This window comes from Dasypus novemcinctus, chromosome 6, assembly GCF_030445035.2.
Source record: "Dasypus novemcinctus isolate mDasNov1 chromosome 6, mDasNov1.1.hap2, whole genome shotgun sequence".
Lineage (NCBI taxonomy): Eukaryota > Metazoa > Chordata > Mammalia > Cingulata > Dasypodidae > Dasypus > Dasypus novemcinctus.
The window spans coordinates 1,173,483-1,182,178 of record NC_080678.1 but is presented as its reverse complement, the minus strand read 5'-3'; the positions used below and the strand labels follow the sequence as shown (position 1 = coordinate 1,182,178).

The window sequence follows — 8,696 nt, the reverse complement described above, 5'->3', positions numbered from 1 at the left end:
GCTTCACTCAACATAAGGTTCTCAAGATTCATCCATGTTATCACGTGTGTTTGTAGTGTATTTGTTCTTAAAGCTGAGTAGTATTCCATTGCATGTATATACCACATTTTATTGATCCACTCGTCTGTTGATGGGCATTTGGGTTGATTCCAACTTTTAGCGATAGTGAACAATGCTGCTATGAACATTGGTGTGCATACATCGGTTTGTGTTCTTGTTTTCAGTTTTGCTGGGTGTATACCCAGCAGTGGAATTGCGGGTCATATGGCAAATCTATGGTTAGTTTTTTGAGAATCTGCCAAACCATCCTCCAGAATGGTTGTATCCTTCTGCACTCCCACTAGCAGTGGATGAGTGTTCGCACTTTTTCACATCCTCTCCAGCATTTGTATTCTTCTGTTTTTTTTTCAGAGCTGCCAATCTTATGGGAGTAAGATGGTATCTCATTGTAGTTTTGATTTGCATTTCCCTGATAGCTAGAGATTTGGAGCATTTTTTCATGTGCTTTTTAGTCATTTGTATTTCTTCTTTGGAGAAGTGTCTGTTTAAATCTTTATCCCGTTTTTTAAATGGCTTGTTTATCTTTTTATTTTCAAGATATAGGAGTTCTTTATATATGCAAGTTCTAAGTCTCTTATTGGATATATGGTTGCCAAATATTTTCTCCCATTGTGTAGGTTCCCTTTTTACTTTCTTGACAAACTCCTTTGAGGTGCAAAAGGCTTTAATTTTGAGGAACTCCCATTTATCTATTTGTTCTTTTGCTGCTTGTGCTTTTGGTGTGATAGTCATGAAGCCATTCCCTATTACAAGGTCCTGTATATGCTTCCCTACACTGCTTTCCAAGGTCTTTATGGTCTTGGCTCTTATATTTAGGTCTTTGATCCATCTTGAGTTGATCTTTGTATAAGGTGTGAGATGGTAATCCTCTTTCATTCTTCTACATATGGCTATCCAGTTCTCCAGGCACCATTTGTTGAATAGGCCATTCTCTCCCAGTTGAGAGGGTTTGGTGGCTTTATCGAATATTATATGGCTATATATATGAGGTTCTATATCAGAACTTTCCATTTGATTCCATTAGTCAGTGTGTCTCTCCTTACACCAATACCATGCTGTTTTCACTACTGTACCTTTGTAGTATGTTTTGAAGTCAGGTAGTGTGATTCCTCCAATTTTATTTTTCTTTTTCAATATGTCATTGGCTATCCGGGGCCTGTTTCCTTTCCAAATAAATTTCATAGTTAGTTTTTCTAGGTCCTTAAAGAAGGCTGTGTTGATTTTTATTGGGATTGCATTGAATGTGTAGATCAGTTTTGGTAGGACAGACATCTTAATAATATTTAGTCTTCCTATCCATGAACAAGGAATATTCTTCCATTTATTTAGGTCTTCTTTGATTTCCTTGAACAGTCTTGTATAGTTCTCAGTGTTTAAGTTTTTTACATCTTTAGTTAAATTTACTCCTAAATATTTCATTTTTTAATTTTCTATTGTGAATGGTATTCATTCCTTGATTTCCTCCTTTTCTTGCTCATTATTGGTGTACAGAAATGCTCCTGATTTTTGCGCATTGATCTTATAACCTGCAACTTTACTAAACTCATTTATGAGTTCTAGAAGCTTTGTTGTAGACCTCTCAGGGTTTTCTATGTATAGGATCATGTCATCTGCAAATAATGAAATTTTGACTTCTTCCTTTCCAATCTGAATGCCTTTTATATCTGGTTCTTGCCTCAGTGCTCGAGCAAGTACTTCTAAGACAATGTTAAATAGAAGGGGAGAGAGTGGGCATCCTTGTCTTGTTCCTGACTTTAGAGGGAAGGATTTCAGGATTTCTCCATTGTAAACGATGTTGGCTGAGGGTTTTTCATATATACTCTTTATCATGTTCAAAAAATTTCCTTGTATTCCGATCTTTTGGAGTGTTTTTAACAAGAAAGGGTGCTGTATTTTGTCAAATGCTTTTTCTGCAGCTATAGATATAATCATGGGATTTTTTTTCCTTCAATCTGTTTATATGTGCATTACATTGATTTATTTTCTTATGTTGAGCCATCCTTGCATACCTGGAATGAATCCCACTTGGTTGTGGTGTATAATTCATTTAATGTGTTGTTTAATATGATTAGCAAGTATTTTGTTAAGTATTTTTGCGTCTAGGTTCATTAGAGAAATTGGTCTGTAGTTTTCCTTTCTTGTGGTGTCTTTGTCTGGCTTTGGTACTAGGGTAATGTTGGCATCATAGAAGAAGTTAGGCAATGTTCCATCTGTTTTGAATTTTTGGAAGAGTTTCAGCAGGATTGGTGTTAGTTCTTTCCGGAATGTTTTGTAGAATTCACCTGTGAAGCCATCTGACCCAGGGCTCTTCTTAGTTGGGAGGTTTTTAAAGACTGATTGTATCTCTTTACTTGTGATTGGTTTGTTGAGATCATCAATTTCTTCTTTCATCAAAATAGGCTGCTTATGTGTTTCTCGGAATTTGTCCATTTCCTCTGAATTGTCATTTTTGTTGGAATATAGTTTTTCATAGTATCCTCTTATGATAGTCTTTATTTCTGTGGGGTCAGTGGTGATATCTCCTTTCTCATTTCTTATTTTGTGTATTGGTATCTTCTCTCTTTTTTTCTTTGTTAGTCTCGCTATAGATTTGTCAATTTTATTGATCTTCTCAAAAAACCAGCTCTTGGTCTTGTTTATTTTTTCAAGTGCTTTCTTATTTTCTATTTCATTTAGTTCTGCTCTTATCTTTGTTATTTCCTTCCTTCTTCTTCCTGTTGGGTTACTTTGTTGTTTTTTTCCTAATTCCTCCAAATGTGCAGTTAGTTCTTCAACTTTTGCTCTTTCTTCTTTTTTGATGTATAAATTTATGGCTATAAATTTCCCTCTCAGTACTGCCATTGCTGCATCCCATAAATTTTGGTATGTTGTGTTATCATTATCATTTGTTTCAAGGTAGTCATTGATTTATTTTGAGATTTCCTCTTTGACCCACTGTTTTTCTAAGAGTGTGCTGTTTAATTTCCAAATCTTGTGTGAAATCTGGGCCTCTGGCCCTTGCCAATTTCCAGCTTTGCTCCACTGTGGTCAGAGATATTATTTTGTATGATTTCAATCTTTCTGAATTCATTAAGCCTCTCTTTGTGGCCTAGCATGTGGTCTATCTTGGAGAATGATCCATGTGCACTTGAGAAAAATGTATATCCTGCTGTGTTTGTGTGTAATGATCTGTATATGTCTATTAGATCCAGCTTCTCTAATATACTGTTCAAATATTTTGTTTCTTTAGTGATTCTCTTTTGAGATGTTCTGTCCAAAGTTGATAGTGGTGTATTAAAAACCCCCACTGTAATTGTATATGCATCTATTTTTCACTTAGTTTTTCCAGCATTTGCTTCACGTATTTAAGGGCGCCCTTGTTAGGAGCATAAATATTTATGATTGTTCATTCTTCTTGACAGATTGTCCCTTTCACTAATATGTAGTATCCTTCTTTGTCTCTCAGAATTGTTTCACTTTTAAAGTCTATTTTGTCTGATATTAATATAGTACTCCTGCCTTTTTTTTTGGTTATTGTTTGCTTGTAAGATTGTTTTCCAACCATTCACTTTCAGCCTCCATGAGTCTCTGGGTCTAAGATGTGTCTCTTGTAGACAGCATATCAATGGGTCATATTTCCTGATCCAATGTCCCAGTCTGAATCTTTTGATAGGTTAGTTTAATCTGTTGGCCTTCAGTGTCATTACTTTCAAGGAATTATTTATGTTAGCCATATTTTGATTGGACTTGTGCTTGTCATATTTTGTTTTTTTTCCTTCTCTCTTTGTCTTTTTTGTTGCTCTTACACTCTCCTCCAACTCTGCCTGTCCTGTTTTTTCCTTTCTTCTTGCAGAACTCCCGTTAGAATTTCTTGAAGGGGAGGTGTCTTGTTGGCATACTCTTTCAGTTTCTGTTTATCTGTGAATATTTTGAACTCTCCATCATTTTTGAATGCTAGTTTAGCTGGATAGAGTATTCTTTGTTGGAAATTTTTTTCTTTTAGTACCTTGACTATATCATACCACTGCCTTCTTGCCTCCATGGTTTCAGATGAGAAATCAGCACTTAATCTTATGGAGCTTCCCTTGTATGTGATGGTTTTCTTTTCTCTTGCTGCTTTTAGAATTTTCTCTGTCTTGAGCGTTGGATAATTTGACAAGTATATGTCTTGGGGTGGGCCTGTTGGGGTTTATGATGATAGGGGTGCGCTGTGCTTCTTGGATATGTACATCTGTCTCTTTCAGTAGATTTGGGAAGTTTTCAGCCATTATTTCCTGCAACACTCCTTCTGACCCCTTTCCCTTCTCTTTTCCTTCTGGAATGCCTATAATACATATGTTTGAGCATTTTGCATTGTCATTCAGGTCCCTAAGTCCTAGCTGGATTTTTTCTATCTTTTTATTGATCAATTCTACTATCTGTTTGATTTCTGATGTACTGTCTTTCTTTTTTTTTTTTTTTAAAGATTTATTTTTATTTATTTAATTCCTCTCCTCCCCCAGTTGTCTGTTTTCTGTGTCTTTTTGCTGCATCTTGTTTCTTTGTCCACTTCTGTTGTCGTCAGCGGCACAGGAAGTGTGGGCGGCGCCATTCCTCGGCAGGCTGCTCCCTCCTTCGCGCTGGGCGGCTCTCCTTACGGGGTGCACTCCTTGTGCGTGGGGTTCCCCTACACAGGGGACACCCCTATGTGGCCTGGCACTCCTTGCGCGCATCAGCACTGCACATGGGCCAGCTCCACACGGGTCTAGGAGGCCCGGGGCTTGAACCACGGACCTCCCATGTGGTAGACGGACGCCCTAACCACTGGGCCAAAGTCGGTTTCCCTCTGACGTACTGTCTTTCACATCAGTAATTCTCTGCTCTGCCTCTTCTAATCTGCTGATATTTGCTGCAAGTGTATTTTTGATTTCTTGAACTGTGGTGTTCATTCCCATCATATCTGTTATGTTTTTGCGTATGTCTGCAATTTCCCCTCCAAGTGTTGTCTTCATGTTGTTAACCTCTTCCTTTATTCATTAAATTTGTCTTTGATATATGTTCTGAGATCTTTCATTACTTGTGCGAAGTTCTGCTCCCCTTCCTGGTTTTTAGTTCGTTCATTGGATTCAGCCATGTTTTCCTGATTACTGGTTTGGTTTGTAGATTTTTGTTGCTTTCTGGTAATCATTTTACCTTGACGGGTTTAATAATTTCCTTAGCTTCTTTGTCTAGTCTTGGGGATTAATTAGCTGTTGTTTTTGTGTAAGTGTTATATCTTCTCTTTGTCACTTTGTTCTTCTTATTCTAATTTCTTATTGCTGGTTGAGTTCATTTTAAAGGAAAGTATTAGGGCCAGGGAAAGGCAGTTATGTAAGCAAGGAAAAAGTGTAAAGTAGTATTGGTAATAAATGTTAACAGAGCAACAATATGAGATCTCGGAGGATGGATATTAGATTCATGCAAGTTGTGTAGAGTTATAGCAGTAGGTAGAGTACCTATAATGAAGCAGTTGACTGAATATGGGAGGAATATGGTATGAATTAAAAAGCTAGTGTTTTTGTGAGAGAGGGAAAGAAAAGAAAGGCAATAGTTTCAAGAGTGAATAAAAGACAGAAAAGAAAACAAAGGTATTAGAAATTAAGGGTTAGACACTTTGGGGATCAAAGAAAGGGAGGTGGAATATAGGAGAGACTGTAGATGATGGAGGATATCAAGATGTAGGGGAAAGGGGATAGTGTAGGTAGCCAAAATCAATTCACACAGAAATGAGGCAATGGAGGATGAGGAAACCCAGCAAATGTGAGGTGTTCCCTGCAGCACCTATTGTATAATTAAGATAAAATAAAATAAGAAGAAAATGAGGGACAAGAGAGAAAAAAAAAAGAGAGAGAGAGAGAAAGAAAAAGGGAGTGGGTAAAGGGAGGGGAACAAGTAAGGAAAAGAAAAAAAGATATAGAACAACCACAACAGCAACAAGAAAAAAACCCCCTAAATAACTGAGAAAAAAAAAGACTTTGGGGGATTCGCTGGGAGAAAAGACTAGGAGATAATGCAATGTTAGCAATCAGGACATTAAAAAAATAAATAAATAAATAAAGACAAAACAAAACAAAACAAAAAAGAAAAAATGCAAACGTTGAGGGCTTGGACATTCAAGGACCTCAGATGGACCTCAGGGCGTGATGGATTCAGGGATGGAAAGTCTGTGATATTGAAGACTCAAGAGGTGTGAGTCTCTGGGGGTGTGGGCCACCATGGTTTAGGGGATTCAGACCTGGCAACCTCAAATCTGGTTAACAGGGAGCCTGGGAGCACTGCAGTGCTCACATCCGCACACTCTGACCTACGTGTCTGAACCCCACAATTCACTCACTCACTTGGGTCTCTTCTGTGGCTGTATCACCAATTCGACTTCAGGATCCCTCCCACCCTGTAAGTCCCCTGAACGGCCACCTGGGGGCGCCTCTACACTGCAGCCAATTTAATGACACAGATCAGTAGCCAGGCCGGGGGTGGGGCTCCAGCTGGAAACGCGGATAACAGAGTCCAAAGCCGAAATTCCCACCCTTCACAAAACATTCCCCTAATTGGCTTCCAGATGTCTCCCACCCTGCCAGTCCCTGAAACAGTCTCCTGGTGATTTCTCTTTATTGTGAACAATTTAAGGCTGCTGTAGATCGGCAGCCGGCCTTGGGGCATGGGGCTCTAGGCGGAGGCGCTATTATTTGTGTCTGCAATCAAAAATTCCCCTCCTCGTAATAAAATTCCTGTTTGTCTCCCCAAATCGGTCTGCGAAGGCCTCCTGCCCTGTTAGCCCCCCAATAGCCCGCTCAGGGCTTATGAATTCCCCAGTACAGCAGAGCCTCCAGGAATCACCGCCACTGCCCCATGCCGCGGTTGCGCCCACCCCAGGAGGTAGCCTCCAGCAGGCAGCTCCCACCTCCATGTAATAGAGCCTCAATTTTATCTTATACATGAATTTACTCTGTTACCTTCCCACCAAATTGATGTCCAGACACCTCCTGCCCTGCAAAATCCCGAAACAGCCTGGTCCCGAAGAATTTCCAACACTGCCCAGCCGCTTCTTTGCAGGAGAGATTATCAGGTATGCTCTCTCAGCCACGATCTTCGTGCCTGCCATTTTAAAAACAACTTTATTTCGTCCTTTTTTGCTCTTTGAATTTCTTCCTACCATGTGCATGTATTACTAGGAGAAAAAGAAAACTGGAACTTTAAAAATGAATTACTTACCTTAATGGCTTTGTTGAGGATTAGCAAAACGGCACATATGTCAAAAATGGTTGATGCGGAGTGTGTCGTGGTACAACCAGGGCTGCGCGCCGTGGGCGGTTTCCGTGCTGGAAGGCCTTCCGGGCACCGCTGCTCCCCAGGGTCCCTCTCTGGACTCCTGCTCTCTCTTCTGTGGCCTCGTTTCCGCTGAGGGGAGTGACGCTGAAATATACCAACCCCCTCCTTTAGCGCCCTGTGAGCCTAGCGCGCCCCGGGGTAACTCCGTCCTCCTTGCCTCTTACCAGGGACCTGAGGCCTCGTGTGTGTCAGGATGCAGCCGGGCTCTCCACGTGTTCCTCAGCGGGGCGGGTTTCCTGTAGTCCGCCGGTGCCATGCTGACCACCTGATGGGGGCCAGGCATTGGCCGGCAGTGGAGGCTCCAAATCCCTGCGAGGCCCCTGTCCTGGAGGAGCTGGTGAGGAAGTGGGCACATGGGTAATGGCAGTTCCACATGAGGAACCCTAACCCCGAGGCCTGTACACTGTGCCCAGAAGGATTCCCAACGGGAAGGGTGTGCACTCGTAAATTCCTCTCTGGCAGCACCATGAGAGCTGGGACCCAGAGCCAGAGAGGAGGCTGTGACTACAGCCCAGGCCAGATGGTGAGGGTGGGTGGTCACCCAGCGAAATGAGACAGACAGACAGGGTGGGTGGTCACTCAGTGAAATCAGACAGACGGACAGGGTGGGTGGTCACTCAGTGAAATCAGACTGAGAGGGTGGGCGGTCACTCAGCAAAATCAGATGGACAGAGTGGGTGGTCACTCAGAGAAACTAGACAGAGTGGGTGTTCACTCAGTGAAATCAGACTGAGAGGGTGGGCAGTCACTCAGAGAAATTAGACAGATGGACAGGGTGGGCGGTCACTCAGTGAAACCAGACTGAAAGGGTGGGCGGTCACTCAGCAAAATCAGGCAGCCCCAGCCACAACTGGAGGAAGAGAGGAATGTGCCTAATGCCCCTGGTGGCCACCCCACGAGGGATTAGTGTTGCAGTTGATGTGTGTTTGTGCATCGCCCACCACCCTCTGACCATGCTGTGAATCTGCAGGTATGCCGGCGAAAATGCTGAAGGTTTCATAGGACAGCCTTCTGTATGAAGTCTGTTCCAGCCTCTTACATGCACTGAGGACCACATCAGTCATAACGAGGTCTTACTGATACTCTCAATTGCCATCGGGATCCACTATAAAGAATCTCAGTCAGGTTTCCTGGCTCGCCTCCAGCTCTGCCTTCAAGCAGCTATGTGATTCTGGACTGGCATGTGGTCCTACCTCTTTTCCCATCAGTGAAATGACTCTGGGGCCCTTCCAGTTCCAAAGTACTGTTGTCCTTTGACTCGTCCACCAGCCCATTCAAAGAGTGGCACCTCATCTTGTTTCTACAGCTGC

The 8,696-nt window shown here is 41.8% G+C and overlaps 1 long non-coding RNA gene across 1 annotated transcript; it reads right to left on the bottom strand.

Annotated features, from left to right (window-relative positions):
- Positions 1-7,019: 7,019 nt before the first annotated feature.
- Positions 7,020-7,701, bottom strand: LOC111767372 (uncharacterized). Its single transcript, XR_002799209.3, has 3 exons — positions 7,551-7,701; positions 7,270-7,470; positions 7,020-7,152 (listed from the first exon to the last, which is right to left on the bottom strand). It is a non-coding gene; the product is annotated as an uncharacterized lncRNA (long non-coding RNA).
- Positions 7,702-8,696: the final 995 nt, after the last annotated feature.